At 39.0% G+C, this 10,239-nt stretch overlaps 1 long non-coding RNA gene across 10 annotated transcripts; it reads right to left on the reverse strand.

Annotated features, from left to right (window-relative positions):
- Positions 1-163: 163 nt before the first annotated feature.
- Positions 164-10,169, reverse strand: LOC109084212. Of its 10 annotated transcripts, none has more exons than XR_006158890.1 (9): positions 9,978-10,169; positions 7,694-7,833; positions 6,568-6,706; positions 5,873-5,943; positions 5,003-5,148; positions 2,705-2,843; positions 1,603-1,741; positions 916-991; positions 164-199 (listed from the first exon to the last, which is right to left on the reverse strand). It is a non-coding gene; the product is annotated as an uncharacterized LOC109084212 (long non-coding RNA). The 10 variants fall into 10 exon arrangements; XR_006158893.1 differs by having other exon boundaries at positions 916-986; positions 5,873-5,948; XR_006158886.1 differs by having other exon boundaries at positions 5,003-5,141; positions 5,873-5,948; positions 9,978-10,168.
- Between the last annotated feature and the right edge of the window lie 70 nt (positions 10,170-10,239).

Below are 10,239 nucleotides of genomic sequence, written 5' to 3' on the forward strand. Positions count from 1 at the left end.
CCTCATTAATTCCACCCTCATTAGCATATGCGATCTGATTGGCCAAAGCTTACCTGGCCGTATCTTTTGAAGCGGAGGTCCGATGTGCACATATCTGGTATCGTTGGATTCAGGAAGCTGTCGTCTTTCAGGCAGCGTGGATGTATGGAAGAAAGGATGTTTCTTTCAAATCCAATGTGACCGTACAACAGTCTAAAGTCTGACAAAAAGGAAGTCAGTCATCGGTAAAGGCAAAAAATACATCCAAATGAAATAACCTGTGAAATCAATGGTCTTTTTTGCAAGAAGGTATTAGTTTGTGTGTGTGAGTGCGTGTGTGTGATTGTGCACATGTGTGTGTGAGAGTGCACAGGCATGTGTGTGTGTGTGTGTGTGAGAGAGAGAGAGCGAGAGAGATTGAAAGAGTGAGAGAGTGCATCATTAGAAGTCAAACTTAAACAATTTGAGATAAAACAGCAGGTAGGCTTGAGCAATTTTAGACTATTGAACATGTAAAGGGAGAACATATTGTCGCAGCCCTTGGCTTCCTTAATATGAGGCAGAGAGTCTCTAAGAGCTGCAATCGTTTTTTTTTTATTCTTCTGGAACGAGCATAAGCACCGTGAAAACTAAAAGTAAACACACAAATAGCTGGTTAATATGCCTTTGGCATAACAAAAATGTATAATTAAATCCTTTACACCTTTTACAGTGCATCATCATGCATTTGTATATATGCAATGCACATTAAATTACCTTTAAAGCCATTTAAAATAAGAACACATAAACAATAATTTGCTCAGTTAACACTTTAACCTTTCCTGGTACAAGTGGCACAACAAAACAATTTCCAGAAACAGTCAATGTAGACATTTTACATCATTAAAGATTTCGGTCTTTTAAACACTGAACTACAAAAAAAAAAAAAATACACACCTCGCTCCGCTCACCAAGGGTGCAAACTTTAAACTTGCTGCTTCCTGAGTTAGCCGCTAGCTTGATGGTATCTGTGCTAAACAGCACACAAATGTGTAGACATAAGACAAAGCAGCTTAACAAAACAATGTGAAAAAAGGGAATTATATAATACATATGTCACTGAGCTTCTGACATGAGAGAAATCTGACAAGTTTAACTGCTGATCGACAATACAGGTTTCTGGGCTCACAGCCTCAAACCCAATCACATAAATGACCTGAATGTGAATGAATTACCTCTAGCGACCTCTAGTGGTCACTTACACATATTGTTCCCCTCAAAGGTTGTGTTAAGTGTTAGGTGCTGGTGTGGATAGATAGATAGATAGATAGATAGATAGATAGATAGATAGATAGATAGATAGATAGATAGATAGATAGATAGATAGATAGATAGAGATTAGTTTGATGTTATTTCTGTACAGAATTTGATGAAGTTTTGCGTTAATGAATGTTTAAAGTTTGTGGGTCAGGGCTGGGTTAGTGGGTTAAGTCTAGTGGTTAGTGAGGCTAGGGCTAGCAGTTTATGGTTAGGGTTAGGGGCTAGTCTGGGGTTAATTGCAACTAGGTATATAGATAAAAACGAGTTTCACCCTCATTAATTCCACCCTCATTAGCATATGCGATCTGATTGGCCAAAGCTTACCTGGCCATATCTTTTGAAGCGGAGGTCCGATGTGCACATAACTGGTATCGTTGGATTCAGGAAGCTGTCGTCTTTCAGGTAGCTTGGATGTATGGAAGAAAGGATGTTGCTTTCAAATCCAATGTGACCTTACAACAGTCTAAAGTGTGACAAAAAGGAAGTCAGTCATCGGCAAAGGCAAAAATACATCCAAATGAAATAACCTGTGAAATCAATAGTCTTTTAGGAAGAAGGTATTAGTCTGGTAAGTTTAGTTGAGGTGTTGTTTGTGTGCACAGGTGTGTGTGAGAGTGCAGAGGCATTTGTGTGTGTGTGTGTGTGTGTGTGTGTGTGTGTGTGTGTGAGTGAGTGCACAGACGTGTGTGTGTTTGTGTGTGTGTGCATGTGAGTGAGTGTGCACAGGTGTGTGTGAGAGTGCACAGACGTCAGTGTGTGTGTGTGTGTGTGTGTGTGTGTGTGCACAGGTGTGTGTGTGAGTGTGTGTGGGTGTGTGTGTGTGCATGTGAGTGTGCATAGGTGTGTGTGAGAGTGCACAGCCATGTGTGTGTGTGTGTTTTTTTTTTTTTTTGTGTGTGAGAGAGAGAAAGAGAGGGGGAGAGAGAGAGAGAGAGAGAGAGAGAGAGAGAGAGAGGTATCATTTGAAGTCAGACTTAAACAATTTGAGATAAAACAGCAGGTAGGCTTGAGCAATTTAGACTATTGAACATGTAAAGGAAGAACATATCGTTCCCTTCAAAGGTTATGTTAAGTGTTAGGTGCTGGTGTGGATAGATAGATAGATAGATAGATAGATAGATAGATAGATAGATAGATAGATAGATAGATAGATAGATAGATAGATAGATAGATAGAGATTAGTTTTATGTTTTTTCTGTACAGAATTTGATGAAGTTTTGCGTTAATGAAGATTTATTGAGCCTAGGGCTAGCATGTTTAAAGTTTTTTTGTGGTCAGGGGTTAGTGGGTTAGGGCTAGCAATTTATGGTTAGGGTTTAGGGGCTAGTCTGGGGTTAATTGCAACTAGGTATATAGATAAAAACGAGTTTCACCCTCATTAATTCCACCCTCATTAGCATATGCGATCTGATTGGCCAAAGCTTACCTGGCCGTATCTTTTGAAGCGGAGGTCCGATGTTCACATAACTGGTATCGTTGGATTCAGGAAGCTGTCGTCTTTCAGGTAGCGTGGATGTATGGAAGAAAGGATGTTGCTTTCAAATCCAATGTGACCATACAACAGTCTAAAGTGTGACAAAAAGGAAGTCAGTCATCGGTAAAGGCAAAAAATACATCCAAATGAAATAACCTGTGAAATCAATGGTCTTTTTAGCCAGGAGGTATTACAAGCCTGTATAAAAACAGTTTTCCAGACAGTTTTTGTGTGTGTGTGTGTGTGTGTGTGTGTGTGTGTGTGTGTGTGAGTGTGCACAGGAGTGTGTGTTTGTGTGTGTGTGTGTGTTTGTGAGAGAGAGAGAGTGCATCATTAGAAGTTAGACTTGAAAGATGTCTTTGAATAAAGTCAGCCGCTCAAGAGCTCCCTCTGGAGTGTTATTTTCTGCTAAAATGTTGGAATCCTTAGCAATTTCGAACACATGGCTATTCACAGTTTTATCCAGGAGAGGGCGACTGAGAAGCCAAGGGTTATTTCCTGGAGAAGATAGATGTGTAGACACAGGTGTGTGTGACTGGTAAGATCAGTTGAGGTGCTGTGTTTGTGTGTGTGTTTGTTGGAAAGCGCTCGGATCAAATGCCGGAGCATAGAATCGCAAGGCAGTGACGGGGTTCTCCACAAGAGGGCGACGTTCTGTGTGGGTAACTTGGGGTTAGACAGGATAAGGGATGACAACCAGGATTAGACAAGACACGATCATACAACTGTATTAGAGAGAACATCTTTTGAGTTTTGTGTGACTGTGTCTGTGCTCGACTGTGTCACTTTTTTATGACGAACATGGTTGCACCTCTATGTATACAATGAGAATGATTATTGCTTATTAAAATATGTATAATTGTATTCTTAGCAAGGAGTATGTGATTTTTTTTTTTTCAGTGCGGCCTAGGTGATTGTGTGCAACAAACATGTACGTCTTTGTGTACAGTGTATATGTAAGTTTGATGATGATTTAAATGTGAATGATTTATCATTTTATTTTAATCCAGGGGTATACGACTTAGGTCTGTGTCGCCCAGGTGTGTGTGACTGGTAAGTTTAGTTGAGGTGTTGTTTGTGTGTGTGTGTGTGTGTGTGTGTGTGTGTGTGTGTGTGTTGTGTCACAGGATCATACAAATATATATATTTACAACCTTACCTTTACAAGTGTGTATGATTTTAACATAGGGTAGGTTCATAGGTTATGTGACACCTACATCTTGTGGTCACACAAAGGTACTGCACTTTCAAGAATCCTTTTTCAAATGTAGTATTTTTGTAGTATCTAAAAAAACAGAATATAAAATAGATGTTCAGGCAAGAGTAGATGTTCTCAAATGTATCTTTATGTAAAGTAATTATGAAATATAGATAAAAAAAAACATTATTGAAATTCCAAGGGTATTTCTAACTTAATTAACACATATAACACATAATTGAAATCAACCTTCACAATTGAAATCTATTTTCAGCAATGATCAAACATAAAACTCATCTGAAAAAAAATCACACATAATTGATAATTAAAGTCATGTCTTCATAATTTAAATGTACAGAACTATTGAACAATAATGTAACATCAAAATCTTAATACCAGTGAATAAACCATAGGGAGTCGGCCATGAGACAGGAACTGCACATACGAAAGGCAGAGCATGAGTGATGCACCGACAAAGGTTTAGCTGTAGTGTGGTTAGGGGAGTGAAACGTCCAAGGTTCAAATCTAAGGTCTGAACCTGGTTATGCTCGGTCCATCCATCCACTGACCACTAAAGACCAATCCAAGCCAGGCCAAGTTCACAAGCACACATCCCCTCTCATTTCTACATCTGATTATGAGTATGACCTTTTGATCCCTCAGAAAACCGATATAACCATTCAATGGCCTCAAATAACTTTTTAACCACATGAATTATGTTCCAATGATTTTTAATAACATGAGTTATGTTTAAAAGATTTTTAAACCACATGAATTTGTGTCTCTTAGTAAATTAATCAAATTGTAGACCCAGGGTACCCGATGGAGGGCTGTATGAATCCGGGGAGGACCGCTAATGGTTCAAAATAAATATGAAATTTAGAAAATTTACGTCAGGGCTAGGGGTTAGTGAGGCTATGGTTAGCAGATTTATGGTTAGGGTTAGGGGCTAGTCTGGGGTTAATTGCAACTAGGTATATAGATAAAAACGAGTTTCACCCTCATTAATTCCACCCTCATTAGCATATGCGATCTGATTGGCCAAAGCTTACCTGGCCGTATCTTTTGAAGTGGAGGTCCGATGTGCACATATCTGGTATCGTTGGATTCAGGAAGCTGTCGTCTTTCAGGCAGCGTGGATGTATGGAAGAAAGGATGTTTCTTTCAAATCCAATGTGACCGTACAACAGTCTAAAGTCTGACAAAAAGGAAGTCAGTCATCGGTAAAGGCAAAAAATACATCCAAATGAAATAACCTGTGAAATCAATGGTCTTTTTAGCAAGAAGGTATTAGTTTGTGTGTGTGTGAGTGTGTGTGTGTGATTGTGCACATGTGTGTGTGTGAGAGTGCACAGGCTTGTGTGTGTGGGTGTGTGTGTGTGTGAGAGAGAGAGAGAGAGAGAGAGAGAGATTGAAAGAGTGAGAGAGTGCATCATTAGAAGTCAAACTTAAACAATTTGAGATAAAAAACAGCAGGTAGGCTTGAGCAATTTAGACTATTGAACATGTAAAGGAAGAACATATTGTCGCAGCCCTTGGCTTCCTTAATATGAGGCAGAGAGTCTCTAAGAGCTGCAATCATTTTTTATTCTTCTGGAACGAGCATAAGCACCGTGAAAACTAAAAGTAAAAACACACAAATAGCTGGTTAATATGCCTTTGGCATAACAAAAATGTATAATTAAATCCTTTACACCTTTTACAGTGCATCATCATGCATTTGTATATATGCAATGCACATTAAATTACCTTTAAAGCCATTTAAAATAACAACACATAAACAATAATTTGCTCAGTTAACACTTTAACCTTTCCTGGTACAAGTGGCACAACAAAACAATTTCCAGAAACAGTCAATGTAGACATTTTACATCATTAAAGATTTCGGTCTTTTAAACATGGAACCAAAAATAAATACACACCTCGCTCCGCTCACCAAGGGTGCAAATTTTAAACTTGCTGCTTCCTGAGTTAGCCGCTAGCTTGATGGTATCTGTGCTAAACAGCGCACAAATGTATAGACATAAGACAAAGCAGCTTAACAAACAATGTGAAAAAAAGGGAATTATATAATACATATGTCACTGAGCTTCTGACATGAGAGAAATCTGACAAGTGTAACTGCTGATCGACAATACAGGTTTCTGGGCTCACAGCCTCAAACCCAATCACATAAATGACCTGAATGTGAATGTATTACCTCTAGCGACCTCTAGTGGTCACTTACACATATTGTTCCCCTCAAAGGTTGTGTTAAGTGTTAGGTGGTGTGGGTGATAGATAGATAGATAGATAGATAGATAGATAGATAGATAGATAGATAGATAGATAGATAGATAGATAGATAGATAGATAGATAGATAGATAGAGATTAGTTTGATGTTATTTCTGTACAGAATTTGATGAAGTTTTGCGTTAATGAATGTTTAAAGTTTGTGGGTCAGGGCTGGGTTAGTGGGTTAAGTCTAGTGGTTAGTGAGGCTAGGGCTAGCAGTTTATGGTTAGGGTTAGGGGCTAGTCTGGGGTTAATTGCAACTAGGTATATAGATAAAAACGAGTTTCACCCTCATTAATTCCACCCTCATTAGCATATGCGATCTGATTGGCCAAAGCTTACCTGGCCATATCTTTTGAAGCGGAGGTCCGATGTGCACATAACTGGTATCGTTGGATTCAGGAAGCTGTCGTCTTTCAGGTAGCGCGGATGTATGGAAGAAAGGATGTTGCTTTCAAATCCAATGTGACCTTACAACAGTCTAAAGTGTGACAAAAAGGAAGTCAGTCATCGGCAAAGGCAAAAATACATCCAAATGAAATAACCTGTGAAATCAATAGTCTTTTAGGAAGAAGGTATTAGTTTGTGTGTGTGAGTACGTGTGTGTGATTGTGCACAGTGTGTGTGTGAGAGTGCACAGGCATTTGTGTGTGTGTGTGTGTGTGTGTGTGTGTGTTGTGAGTGTGTGAGTGAGTGCACAGACGTGTGTGTGTGTGTTTGTGTGTGTGTGCATGTGAGTGAGTGTGCACAGGTGTGTGTGAGAGTGCACAGACGTGTGTGTGTGTTTGTGTGTGTGTGTGTGTGTGCACAGGTGTGTGTGAGAGTGCACAGGCGTGTGGGTGTGTGTGTGTGCATGTGAGTGTGCATAGGTGTGTGTGAGAGTGCACAGGCATGTGTGTGTGTGTGTGTGTGTGTGTGTGTGTGTGTGTGTGTGAGAGAGAGAAAGAGAGGGGGAGAGAGAGAGAGAGAGAGAGAGAGCGAGAGAGAGAAGGTATCATTAGAAGTCAGACTTAAACAATTTGAGAGAAAACAGCAGGTAGGCTTGAGCAATTTAGACTATTGAACATGTAAAGGAAGAACATATCGTTCCCTTCAAAGGTTATGTTAAGTGTTAGGTGCTGTGTGGTGATAGATAGATAGATAGATAGATAGATAGATAGATAGATAGATAGATAGATAGATATAGATATGTTGTTAGATAGATAGATAGATAGATAGAGATTAGTTTTATGTTTTTTCTGTACAGAATTTGATGAAGTTTTTGCGTTAATGAAGATTTATTGAGCCTAGGGCTAGCATGTTTAAAGTTTTTGTGGTCAGGGGTTAGTGGGTTAGGGCTAGCAGTTTATGGTTAGGGTTAGGGGCTAGTCTGGGGTTAATTGCAACTAGGGTATATAGATAAAAACGAGTTTCACCCTCATTAATTCCACCCTCATTAGCATATGCGATCTGATTGGCCAAAGTTTACCTGGCCGTATCTTTTGAAGCGGAGGTCAGATGTTCACATAACTGGTATCGTTGGATTCAGGAAGCTGTCGTCTTTCAGGTAGCGTGGATGTATGGAAGAAAAGGATGTTGCTTTCAAATCCAATGTGACCGTACAACAGTCTAAAGTGTGACAAAAAGGAAGTCAGTCATCGGTAAAGGCAAAAAAAAAATACATCCAAATGAAATAACCTGTGAAATCAATGGTCATTTTAGCAAGAAGGTATTACAAGCCTGTATAAAAACAGTTTTCCAGACAGTTTGTGTGTGTGTGTGTGTGTGTGTGTGTGAGTGTGCACAGGAGTGTGTGTTTGTGTGTGTGTGTTTGTGAGAGAGAGAGAGTGCATCATTAGAAGTTAGACTTGAAAGATGTCTTTGAATAAAGTCAGCCGCTCAAGAGCTCCCTCTGGAGTGTTATTTTCTGCTAAAATGTTGGAATCCTTAGCAATTTCGAACACATGGCTATTCACAGTTTTATCCAGGAGAGGGCGACTGAGAAGCCAAGGGTTATTTCCTGGAGAAGATAGATGGGTAGACACAGGTGTGTGTGACTGGTAAGATCAGTTGAGGTGCTGTGTGTGTTTGTGTGTGTGTTTGTTGGAAAGCGCTCGGATCAAATGCCGGAGCATAGAATCGCAAGGCAGTGACGGGGTTCTCCACAAGAGGGCGACGTTCTGTGTGGGTAACTTGGGGTTAGACAGGATAAGGGATGACAACCAGGATTAGACAAGACACGATCATACAACTGTATTAGAGAGAACATCTTTTGAGTTTTGTGTGACTGTGTCTGTGCTCGACTGTGTCACTTTTTTATGACAAACATGGTTGCACCTCTATGTATACAATGAGAATGATTATTGCTTATTAAAATATGTATAATTGTATTCTTAGCAAGGAGTATGTGATTTTTTTTTCAGTGCGGCTCTAGGTTATTGTGTGCAACAAACATGTACGTCTTTGTGTACAGTGTATATGTAAGTTTGATGATGATTTAAATGTGAATGATTTATCATTTTATTTTAATCCAGGGGTATACGACTTAGGTCTGTGTCGCCCAGGGTGTGTGTGACTGGTAAGTTTAGTTGAGGTGTTGTTTGTTTGTGTGTGTGTGTGTGTGTGTGTGTGTGTTGTGTCACAGGATCATACAAATATATATATTTACAACCTTACCTTTACAAGTGTGTAATTGATTTTAACATAGGGTAGGTTCATAGGTGATGTGACACCTACATCTTGTGGTCACACAAAGGTACTGCACTTTCAAGAATCCTTTTTCAAATGTAGTATTTTTGTAGTATCTAAAAAAACAGAATATAAAATAGATGTTCAGGCAAGAGTAGATGTTCTCAAATGTATCTTTATGTAAAGTAATTATGAAATATAGATTAAAAAAAAAAACATTATTGAAATTCCAAGGGTATTTCTAACTTAATTAACACATATAACACATAATTGAAATCAACCTTCACAATTGAAATCTATTTTCAGCAATGATCAAACATAAAACTCATCTTGAAAAATCACACATAATTGATAATTAAAGTCATGTCTTCATAATTTAAATGTACAGAACTATTGAACAATAATGTAACATCAAAATCTTAATACCAGTGAATAAACCATAGGGAGTCGGTCATGAGACAGGAACTGCACATACGAAAGGCAGACATGAGTGATGCACAGACAAAGGTTTAGCTGTAGTGTGGTTAGGGGAGTGAAACGTCCAAGGTTCAAATCTAAGGTCTGAACCTGGTTATGCTCGGTCCATCCATCCACTGACCACTAAAGACCAATCCAAGCCAGGCCAAGTTCACAAGCACACATCCCCTCTCATTTCTACATCTGATTATGAGTATGACCTTTTGATCCCTCATAAAACCGATATAACCATTCAATGGCCTCAAATAATTTTTAACCACATGAATTATGTTCCATTTATTTTTAATAACATGTGTTATGTTTAAAAGATTTTTAAACCACATGATTTGTTCTCTTAGTAAATTAATTAATCAAATTGTAGACCCAGGGTACCCGATGGAGGGCTGTATGAATCCGGGGAGGACCGCTAATGGTTCAAAATAAATATGAAATTTAGAAAATTTACGTCAGGGCTAGGGGTTAGTGAGGCTATGGTTAGCAGATTTATGGTTAGGGTTAGGGGCTAGTCTGGGGTTAATTGCAACTAGGTATATATAGATAAAAACGAGTTCTCACCCTCATTAATTCCACCCTCATTAGCATATGCGATCTGATTTGCCAAAGCTTACCTGGCCGTATCTTTTGAAGCGGAGGTCCGATGTGCACATATCTGGTATCGTTGGATTCAGGAAGCTGTCGTCTTTCAGGCAGCGTGGATGTATGGAAGAAAGGATGTTTCTTTCAAATCCAATGTGACCGTACAACAGTCTAAAGTCTGACAAAAAGGAAGTCAGTCATCGGTAAAGGCAAAAAAAATACATCCAAATGAAATAACCTGTGAAATCAATGGTCTTTTTTGCAAGAAGGTATTAGTTTGTGTGTGTGAGTGCG

This window comes from Cyprinus carpio, unplaced genomic scaffold (assembly GCF_018340385.1).
Source record: "Cyprinus carpio isolate SPL01 unplaced genomic scaffold, ASM1834038v1 S000000450, whole genome shotgun sequence".
In the NCBI taxonomy this organism is placed as follows: domain Eukaryota; kingdom Metazoa; phylum Chordata; class Actinopteri; order Cypriniformes; family Cyprinidae; genus Cyprinus; species Cyprinus carpio.